At 51.5% G+C, this 10893-nt stretch overlaps 1 long non-coding RNA gene across 6 annotated transcripts; it reads left to right on the top strand.

Moving 5' to 3' along the window:
* Positions 1 to 3230: 3230 nt before the first annotated feature.
* On the top strand, positions 3231 to 10482 carry Gm31353. Of its 6 annotated transcripts, none has more exons than XR_001784508.2 (6): positions 3231 to 3416; positions 3914 to 4129; positions 4397 to 5065; positions 5246 to 7801; positions 8559 to 8835; positions 10277 to 10482. It is a non-coding gene; the product is annotated as a predicted gene, 31353 (long non-coding RNA). The 6 variants fall into 6 exon arrangements; XR_001784510.2 differs by having other exon boundaries at positions 4397 to 5428; positions 6859 to 7801; XR_001784509.2 differs by having other exon boundaries at positions 4397 to 7034; positions 7400 to 7801.
* Positions 10483 to 10893: the final 411 nt, after the last annotated feature.

The following is a 10893-nucleotide window of genomic DNA, read 5'->3' as shown; positions in this document are numbered from 1 at the left end:
AATTTGACTTATACATGGTGACAGCCCATCATGGAGGGCGGCCAAGGCAGAGACTCCAACAGGGAAGGGGCATGGATTCAGGAATGGAAGCAGATGCCACGGAGGGATGCTGCTCACTGGCTTGTTCTCTGGCTCGCTCAGCTTTTTTTTTTTATAAATCCCAGGACCCTACCTGCCCAGAGCTGGTGCCACCCACAGTAGGTTTGGTCCACCCGCATAAATCATTCATTAAGAAAGTGCCTCACAGGCTTCCCCTGGGGCAATCTGATAGAGGTTTCTACTCCTCAGATGACTCTGACTTGTGTCAAGTACAAAAGCCAACCAGCAAATCCCCTAAGATCCTCCATTCTAGTGCTGGCTTCAGAGACTGAGGGTCGCTGGGCTGCTGTTGGGTTCAGAAGGTCACTGGGAGGACATACAGATATGGCTGTGCACTGATACTCAGGATTAGCATTTCCCCAGGACAAGGACTCAGACTAACATCAGCGGATGTGGGGCTCACACTGTCTCCGTTCTCCAGAGAAACGGACAGAGTTCCTCCATGAAGTGATGTCTGGAAGGTATGTAGGCCACTCCCTTGTGTTCCCACACCCTCTGAGCTCCGTGGTCTCTGTGCTTGGCTTAGTGTCCAGCTCTGGCATCTCAGAGCTTTGGCATGTGCAGAGCCCATGGCCTGGCCGGGTTGGGCTAGCCCGTCCCTAGCAGATGCCCCCATGTGGCATCAGTGGTGACTCTGGACTCTCACACACAATGCTGCATCTGTGTCTAACTTTCTGTCTTCAATGCCACCTGTAAGCACCACAGGCACTCTCCCTCCGTGGCTGTGAACTACACACATGCCCGAGGGCTTCTAGGTGCTCAGCAGGGAGGTTGCCTCTCTTCCCCAGGTCTTCATCATGTGGATATTGCCTCGACTTCCAAAGGTATACCATCATGCCTGTCCATCTGTCCTGTGGGGAGAAGCTGCCATAACTCTTCTGCCATACCCCTCCTTTGCTCCTGCAGAACCTCCTCCAAACCTTCAACGAGTGGTCCTAATGTAGGACTGGAGATGCTCTAGATAGAGAAGCCCGACTTCCCCAGGACACCTGCTGCTTTTTAACTCAGTTCTGCAGCTGCTGAGGGTCAGGAACTCAGGACCCAGACGTAGTCACTGCCAACTGTGCGTTGTCAGTGGGGAGGCAGGCTGGTAGGTGGTCCTGCTGGGATCCCTGTCTGTGACAGTTTGGAGGACATGGCCTGGTGGCAGTTCCCCATCCACAGCAGAGTGTGAGGAGCCTGGATATCTGAGCTATTACTCGTCCCTTTAAGGCTTTTCCTTCCTTAGTCTGTTTCCTCACAGCTTCATTAGCTCTTTTTGGGTTTTGGTAAGTTTCAGGCACCATTGGACGCAAGATCGTTTATTTTATTAGGCAATTTATTTTCTGGTTATGTTGTTAAAGGTTAATTAATCAATCTGAGAGGAGAGGTGAGAGATGAGACTCCAGCGCTCCTGGGATCTCCTGGGATCTGCCCAGCAGCTCTGAGCCCTTGGGTGGAGTTGGGCTTCTTTTCTCTTCTGACTTGGAGAAATGAAGGGAATGAGAAGACTCAGCCAGCACAGGGCGCATTGGCACACTGCAGAGAGCCCCAGCTCTCCTGTGCCCTGTCTTGGAGGTGACAGCCATGACAGAGAATAGAGAAGTTGACTGAGGAGGGTGGCAGCCTGTGGTCCCTCTGTCCTCAGGATCCCAAAGTCCACACTGAGACAGTCTCCACAGCAGAAGGAAAACTCATTCAGTCGATCCCCATCTGCAAAACCAAAACTAGCCTCTCCCATGCCTCGTAAATAATAAATAAAACGGTAAATATTCAACCAGAAAGAAACACGCTTCGAGCCAAAATGGGAGCTGCCAACCACTGGCTTAGTCTACAGCACACATCAAACTGCCTTTACCTCTGGATCTCTAAGAAGACCCAGGAAGAAATGAAGTTGGAGCCCCTCTTTGCCTGGGGTGGGGCAATCCCAGATGCACCTCTAACTTTCCAGTGGGTGGGACAAGCCCACTCTTAGGAGGGAGGGCCCAGTCTCCTCCAGAAATCCTGGTCCTTCTCAGGTAGACATTTTTCTCTGGTTGTTGAGTATTGTTACAATTGTGGATCTATACTGTAAAAAAAGGTCCTGGTGGCCTGGAATAGAGGCTGGCTCTGCACCTGGGATTCCTCCCTCCAAAACCCCTATTCCATGCTGACACAGTTCCCGTGTTACAGCCGTAGACTTGAACTCATATCTTGTGGTGCTCCAGTCAGCTTGTCTGAAGTGACACTTTGACACCTCCATTTTGCCACCTCTGAACAAATCTGGGATGCTGTCATAGTCTCAGAGAGACAGTGGGAGATTTCCCATGGGTGCTCTGCCAACCCTGGTATCACCATTTAATCCCCTGGTAATGGCAAAAAGTACAAAGAATCAGTGTCACTTGCATGGGCTCTTCAGGAATGTCACCTTGCCTTTAACAGTCAAGGAATGTTGCCTTTAACAGTCAAGGTGTTCTTCAAGGCAAGGCAGGCCCAGGCTGCTCCCTCAGGCTGTGGAAACGTGTGGGACACTGTTGCCATCGGGTGTCGTTCTTAAAATTGAAGTTAATAGTCACATGATTCCTTATGTTTGCAGACATTTGTGCCTTTTCTCAGGTCTGAGGGTGGACTGATATGCTCACAGATAAGAACAGAGGATCTATTAACTGTACAAATGGAAACACGGATACTACAGCTTAAGATAATCAAATGCAGACAGTGCTTTAGACTCTATTGGGTGTGTCGAAGATTTTGCATACACGGCAGAAGAATAACTTAAGAGAGTGTGTTGGAGAGCCCGTGAGATGGCCCAGCAGGCAAAGGCTCTTGCTGCCAAGTCTTGTCACTCGAGTTCATGACTCAGAAGTCACATGGTAGAAGGACAGAACAGCTAGTTCCACAAGACAGAACAGGTCTGACCTCCACACACATGCAGCATGGCATCCTGTCTGTCTGTCTGTCTCTCTGTCTTATGGCTTCAGAGGTTAATTCCATTATCATGGTAGGAAGCATGGCAGCACCCAGACAGGCATGCTGCTGGAGGAGCTGAGAGTTCTAAGTCTTGTTCCAAAGGCAAAGAGGAGAAGACTGGCTTCCAGGCAGCAAGTCCACCCCCACTGTGACATACTTCCTCCAACAAGGCCACACCTACTTCAACATGGCCACACCTCCGAATAGTGCCACTCCCTGGGCCAAGCACATTCAAACCACCACAGGGTCCATCTTTGATTCTCACGGACACAGCTAATTGACATGAAGATCAGTGCCCATCATAGTATGTACAAGTGTGGAGTGCCATTGAGTTGTCCGTGGGATCGGATGCTATGATGGGCAGAAAGAACATTTACATGGTGCTTGAGGTATGTCAGATGCCTAACGACACATCCTATCTAAAGTACAACTTCACTGTTGGGTGAAGTAGCTGAATTCCAGCATTGTGACCTAGGTAAATGCATATGGCTGTCACGAGGTGGAGTCCAGCCTCAGGCCAGAGTCTGTAGCCATCAGATCTCATCTCTTCCCTCTCTAGTTAACTCCAAGGTCACAGATCCAGAGGAGCTCAGGCCTTCAGCTCCCATCTTCTTCTGCTCTTCCTCCTTACCCCAGACCTGGCTGAGCTCCACAGGCATCCCAGCCCCCAGTTGCCTCTTGAAGGCCTTCTGTGGTTCTGGGAGCTCATTTCTGGGCTCCTGCACCTTCCGAACTTCAGCTAACTAGCTCTAAGACCTGAGGAGCCAGGGTTCCTTCACCAGCCACGACTGGCAGAACGCTGTCCCTAGACTTAGATTTGCCTTGGGTCTGACAACTGACTGGTGTTTACCGAGGGCAGCTATGAGAACTGCAGCTGTCCACACAGGAGGACTCAGCGATGGCTCCTGCCCTTGGTGCCCAGCACAGCAGAGCACATGCCTATGATGGGCTTCCAAGACACACACTTCTACCCTGTGCTGAAGGGACAACTGAAACAGCTTGTTCCCAAGACAGCTATGGGACACAAAGTTGGCGGTTGGTGTGGCTCCTGCAGGGAACCTGGCCACTCTCCAGCAAGCCTCCTGCTGGTGTTTCCCCAAAGGTGTGTGTTGTGTTGGAGTTTGGGGGCCCAAGTAATTAGCCCCAATCTATATTGATGGCATTTTAGATTAGCGACAGCTGCGCCTGGCTTGTGTCCCGTGCGTGCAGTAGGGACACAGATGTAGAAGGGAAATGCTAAAATATAAATAAAAGTAAAAAGGATAATAAAAAAATGATAACACTATGTGTGCAGGGGGAGGGGGATGGAGAGGAGGAGGAAGGAGGGGAGGGTGGCCATGTTCACTCAGCTCACAGTTTCTCACCTCAGTGGATTCCTGGCTTGTGGAAGAGTCAAGATGGAGGCTCCCTAGGGTGAGCAGGTATGGGGAGTAAAACACCAGTTCCTCTCCGGCCCCAAGGATCCAACCTGAGCTCCTCTGAAGGGGAGGAGGGAGAGGAGACAATAGCCCCTGTGTGTGTGTGTGTGTGTGTGTGTGTGTGTGTAGAGACACTTGCCTGGGCACACTGGTCAGGGAAGGAACCCAGCGGGCTCATGTTCTGACACCTGGACTGGTAGACAGGGACTCACATGGGCAGGTGGTGGCTTGTGTAGGCAGGCAAGCTTTCGGGGATAAGGACCCAGCTCTCCTTTGCTGTGTGAGTTTTGCTTAGATTCACTGTATGGCCTTACAGCTTTTGTGGGCATGCTCAGACAGGTCTTTTGCTTTATGGTCTCATTAAATACAGAACCATCACTGGCTGATCTTGGGGAGGACCTGCGTTCCGTTCCCAGCATCCACATGGCAACCTACAACCATCCATAACTCCAGTTCCAGGGGACCTGGTGTCTTCTGGCCTCTGCAGGCTCCAGGCATGCACAAGGCGTACAGACATGCTTTCAGGTGAAACACCCGGACACATAAATAAAAGTAAACACATTGAAAAATGGAGCCATCAAGGTGACAGGATTGGAATCTCATGTGAAGGCCTTAGTGGGGTAAGTGTCATGGAAGGCACAGCAGTGTCCCCCAACCATACTCTTTCTCTTGTTTTTCCTGGAACAGGGACTCTTAGTGACATGAAACCCTGAGGCTTCCTCTTCCAGGACATCCATACTGCCTGTTCTTCCTCTTAATCTCTTTAAAGCTTTTGCATATTTGTTCATCTCTTTACCCAGTGTTCCTCCAGCCTTTTTGACACATGGGTCACAGGGACACCATCAGACTCTGAGCCACCGTTCTCCAGGTTCTTCAAGATGCCATCCCTTCAATGAAATGCGTGGTTCCCACCCTTCTGACCCTTGGTGCTTTCCCTCTGGTCTCCAGGGCTCCTCTCACTGTTGAGGGAGGCCAACTATCAGGTGGGCAGTCACTCTGGGCAGAGTAAGGAGAGGGGCCTTGAACTCCCTGCCTCTTGGATCTCAGACTCAGTCATCTCTCCTGTGTTCCACGTTGCTTCTGGACAATTGTTGCAGGCAATGAGTTGGGTGGGGTGGGCCCTTCTTGGTTACCATTCTCTCCAGGGTTTCAGTCCTTCACTGCCTGGTGGACGGTGTCTTGAAGGCAGTGTGTCATGTATTTGGTTCAGTTCCAGCCTTCAGCAACTCTGCCTTGGCTGGGAGCAAAATTACCTGCTAAGGTATAATTCCACAACCTGAGAATGGTCTACAAGATGTTTTTACCTCCAATGAAATGCATGGTTCCCACTTCTCCGACCTTTGGTGCTCTACCCCGGCCTCTGGGGGTCCCCTAATTGCTGAGATTCAGAGGCACCCCTCCTTTTCTTACCAACAAGCTTGGTGGAGGTTCACTGAAAGCCATTTTTTTCCAGAGATTCTTTTTTCTGACATTAGCTTGGAGATGTGGGAACCAGGGCCAAACTTTTTGAAGCAAGTAGGTTCCTTCTCCTACCTATCCTGGGAATCTTTATAGCTCCAAGATGTCTCCTGCATAGGGCGCTGATCTCAGTCTCCATGGCCCTAAAGCCTCTGACAGATGCACCTTTTCTAAGGGCTGCCTAGCCTCTGGAGCACCTGGACCTATAGGCTGGGCAGCCACGGCCGGGAGGATTTCCTTCTATGCTGAGTAAAGAGAGTCAGACACAGGACTGACTGAGCCTGTGAGAAGAAATGACTGCGTGAAGGCCCAGTCATCCACCCCGGTGCTGTTATATGAGATGTGCTGACTCTCACTTCCTCAGGGAGAGGGAGGCTGTTCTTGTTGTTGGTGTCCCGACCCTTCACTGTGCATTTGAGCAGGGGAGAGGAGTCTTAGAGACTGTAGCCCACTGGGGTGGGCATCTGAACACACACACACACACACACACACACACACACACACAGGGTCATGTTGACCCTCTGCAATTTTGTAGGAGACACAGTGAACATTTCAAAATCCCAGAGTCAGTGACCCAGCAGCCGCTATATACACTGACATATACAGAAATGGTAATTTTCAGGCTCTCATTTCTAGGGTTTTGTAGAGCCCCGTCATTGGTCAGCTTTTAGCCATCCGTGTGTGCAACTGGCGGTAGCTCTGGGTCTAGGTCCTTCCTGAGTACAGTTTGGGCTGTTTCTCTTCTTTGTTTGGAGGAGTATTGGGCACTGGGCATGCTCTCTGTCAGGCATTGCACACGAGTGTGTCTGTGCAGTCCCTCAGGTTAGGTGTGAAGGAAGCTTCCTCCTTGGGCTTTTCTGCATAGCTTGGAGTGGGAGGGACTTGTGGGTCTTGTACTTCCTGAAGGCACCTCCTGCCTAGGTCTCAGGGACTGTTGGGACATCTCTCTTCTCAGACTAGGATGGATGGGATTCCCTGCCCCCAGACAGACCATCTAGTTGCAGGACATGGCACTGAAGAAGGTGGATCCTGCCTATAGAAGCTTCCTTGGCCATGAAAGATGGGCAGAACTCACCGTGACAAGCCTCGTTTTCCAGCAGAATCCACCCCGTGACCCACGAGCTCCTCTGGGTACTTTGGCATGTTTTTCTTTTCTGCTCGGAGACAGATGGATGAGCAGGCAAGGAAGCATAGCAGACTCATCAGGAAACATTGAGTAAGGCCTGGCAGAACATGGATTCGGCTGCTGCAGGAACCAACCAAGGGAAAGCAGAATTCAATGAGTGTGGCCGAGACGTTGATGGGACCATGTCACCCAGGGTGGCCCTTCTGGTCACTGGAGTTCACAGATGAAGGGATAAAGTGGGGGCGTGGGAGCCTGGTGGATAACTCCCTCATAGCAGAAGGATTTGCAGACTGTCATGCTGGCCTGGGAAGAGTAGGGGTATGGTAGAACACAGTTGGGGCAGCTTCTAACGAGGATGATTGTCTGACAGGTTGACAGTGACCTTGGCTCTCTTGGTCAGGAGGCTGTAGGAACAAGCCCCTTCCTCGCTGCTGAGCTGGACCAGAGGGAGACAATAACAGCTCCTCTGTGTGTATAAGCCCTGACCTGTTCAGTGGGCGCCATTCTGAAATGAGGGTACCGTCAAAGACAGAGGAGAGCTCTGGGCATCAAGGAGGGCTGGGGGGGGGGGCTGAGGATCTGGAGGTAGACTGTCAATCTCGTTATTTCTATCACTGGCAGACAGACTGGAGGAGGGAGGCTTGGGGCCCCTGCTGAGAGCACACACTCCAGACTGCTCTCCCCAATTCTTAGCCCGAGGGACACACCGTGCACCCTAAGAATGACCTTGCCTTTGGGACTGGCTGATGGTCCCGGTGGACACTTGACTCAGGTGAATCAGTTAACCCTTTTCCTTGAGAACTCTGAAGTAAAGGCAGCTGGGGAACTTGAAATGGTCTTTTGTGTGGAGGCAAGGGCTCCACTGTGGACTGACACAGAAAGCTGGTCTGCACAGGGAGAGGAGACGGACCACGTGCTCAGAGGAGATAACATAAGGGCAACCCAAGCACTCTGCCTCCTGGAACAAGCAGTTCCTGGGACCCACTTCTCCTTGCTCCTTCTGCTATCTATTCCTTGGGTTTCGGGGAGGGGGGCTGCTAGATCCTCTCAGCAGGCTGACTTTGGGCTTAGGAGGAGTAAAGAGTGAAGTGGAAACCCTTAAGGCATGAAATTCTCCTCGTGACTCTAGACTCACTGCACAGGGCCTGGCCGAGACAATGCTCGCTGGGTCTGCATCTTTATCCCCAGCGAGTTTTGTAGTAAGTCTCATCCCCGGGCTGAGGTTGCTTGCAGGCCCATGCTCTGAACTTACATTTAGAATTGTATGTGGGAAGATGGGGCTGAGTGGTAGAGCATTTGCCTAGAAAGGGTAGGGCCTTGGGTTTAATCCTCAGCTCTGGGAAGCGAGAAAGAGAGGAAGAGAAAGAAAAGGGGGAGGGAAAGGGAGAGGGAGGGAGGGGAGGCGAGAGGGGAAGGAAGAAGAGGGAGAGAAAGAGAGAGAATATTGCAAAAGACCAAACAACAAAACAGTGAGCCAAATACAGCTGGATCTGTGACCCTAACATCTTGCCTTGGACTTTTTGACCTAGAGCTCAAGAAAGGCTTCTGAAGAGCCAGCAGAGTTGTGTGGGTTAGTCCCCCACAGGCCAGCACAGATGTCCCTCAGCACATCTCTGAGGAACAGATGACTTGTAGGGACGTAGACTTTGACACTGCAGCTGGCAAGACTCGCGGCAAAGTCTTCAGCACACGTACAAGAGGCTGGGGTCTAGGAGATGAAAGGGACCCACTGGACATGTTCCTCTAGCACAGAACACGCTTATAAACGGCCTGTCTGTAGCAGAGAGCGCGCAGAAAGGCAGAAAGGTTGGTTGGAACCTGGGGAAAGAACACTGCTCTAGAGCCTTGGGGTCCCAAGTTCAACTCTTCTTCATCACCTGGGATGGAGGAAGGCCCTTCGGTACCTGGATGCACACAGGAGTGTTAGATGTCTCTGGATGATGGGGATCCTCAGCTGGCAGCATTGGCAGTGACCTAAAAGATGACGAGGCTCACTATCCATTGTTACAGACGTTGAAGTGTGTCTGTGGCTCTGCTCTGTCTCTAACGGGCCAGGGTGGGACCAATTGTGTTTGGGTTCAGTTCTTAATGTCTTCTTACACTGTGGAGGGTCTGATTCCTGCACCCACTGTTTGGGGATAAGTTTATGGCAATTCCCAAGGCCCCATTTCTGCCATTTCCCTGAAGTCTGCCTCTCTGAGGGTCTCCTCAAACCTCTGACCAGACAACCACTGCTTCCTGCCAACAGTGTTCTGTCAACCCAGCTGGGCACCACAGGCAGGGGAGCGAGGGATCGCCTGTCTCAGGGCTACCACATACCCAGTCAGGAGCCTCAGTTCCCTCTGGGTTTGGATGCTGTGGGCTGTCACTTGGGACAGTGGGATCACATAGTGAGTTTGTTGGGGGAGGGGGCATGAGAAGAGTCAGTCCCCAGTGGCCACTTAGATATCCATATGGGACTTAGGGCTGTGTGGAGTTCATCCTGGAGGACCCTGGTCCACACCAGCAGAGAGGCCCCTGCACTTCTGTCTTCTCTATTTCCTGCTTGAGGAACTCTGTCATTGTGTGCGGATGCACTCGAATGCCTTGGGAGAGGAGGCAGGGCAGAGCCCGCTTTCCCCCAGAGCTCATTTGATGCAGGTTTGTGGATGAATAGCTCTGGGATGCTTCGTCTTGGTGGTGATGTCAGAGTGTCCCAAGGGTGCATTTCTCACTAGAACATCTAAGGTATCACCAAAGAGATAGCAACCGCTCAACATTCAGAATGTGAAAAGACTGGTCTCCACGTCTGCTGCGGTTACACGGAACTAAACCATAGATCCTGTCTCAGGATTCAGAGCTGCGAGGTCAGCATCCAGGCCACGAAGCCACACAGACTCTAACTCCCAGGGGTGGCATCCTGGGTTCACATGGGTCCAGCAGCAGACCTTGTGTCCCTTAGACGTGGGCACTCTGCTGAGGCTCATCTTTTCCTCTTCCCCCTACACTTCCCTACTTGGCTCGTCTTCTGGGACACCACAGCAAAAAGCCCACAGCCAGGGCAGTTTGGACAGCAGAGCTCCAGTCTCTCACAGTCTAGTCTGTAGCAACCCAAGGTCAAGGAGAGGGAGGTTGCTTCCTTCCAAGGCTGTGAGGATGATCTCAAGCCATGCCTCTCTCTCAGCTCCTGGAGGCTACAAACATTTCTTCTAGAAGCATCTTCCTGGCATCTGCCTTAGTCTCCATCTGGTGTCTCTCTGTGTTTCAGGCTGTCAATGATCTTCTCAGAAGGACTCGGTCGCTCTGCTCTGTCTCGCTCTTACCGTTGCCAGACCCTTCTTCAAGTAAATTCAGGTTTCTCAGTGCTGGGAACTTGGACTTCAGCTTGTGTTTTTGGAGGGAGGCATGGTTTGCCCCATACCATGAATATTTTCTTGCAGGGTGGCCTTCCTTACTGTGTTTGACTCTAGGCTTGTCCGTGGGTTTCCTATGGCCAAAAATATGGACAGCCATGACAGCCCACCTCCAGGAGAATTCTTAAATGTGCATGTGTGGTCTAGCCTTGTCTCCTGTGCTCCAGTTCCCCACCAGGAGAACAACGGGGCCTCAGGCTTTGAGAACTTCAGCCAGGTTTCTAGGAATACAAAGCAAAACAGCGCTCCTAGGGCCCTTCAGAGGATCAGCCTGTCAGCAGCTCTGCTGTTCACAAAGAGGAAGCTTCCATTTTGTACAAGCTCCTGAGGTATCAGGGCTGTTTGTCCCCACAGTTTCAGCTGACTGTTACGTTAATTGTCAGCATAAGTAATGGCCGCGGGGAATGACAGATGCTCCCAGAAGCTGGGATGACAGAAGTACTTAGAAACTCCATCACACACCACGAACAGA

The sequence above is a fragment of the Mus musculus genome, chromosome 4, assembly GCF_000001635.26.
Source record: "Mus musculus strain C57BL/6J chromosome 4, GRCm38.p6 C57BL/6J".
In the NCBI taxonomy this organism is placed as follows: Eukaryota; Metazoa; Chordata; class Mammalia; order Rodentia; family Muridae; genus Mus; species Mus musculus.
The sequence above is the reverse complement of the archived record's forward strand: the minus strand, read 5'-3'. Positions and strand labels throughout refer to the sequence as shown.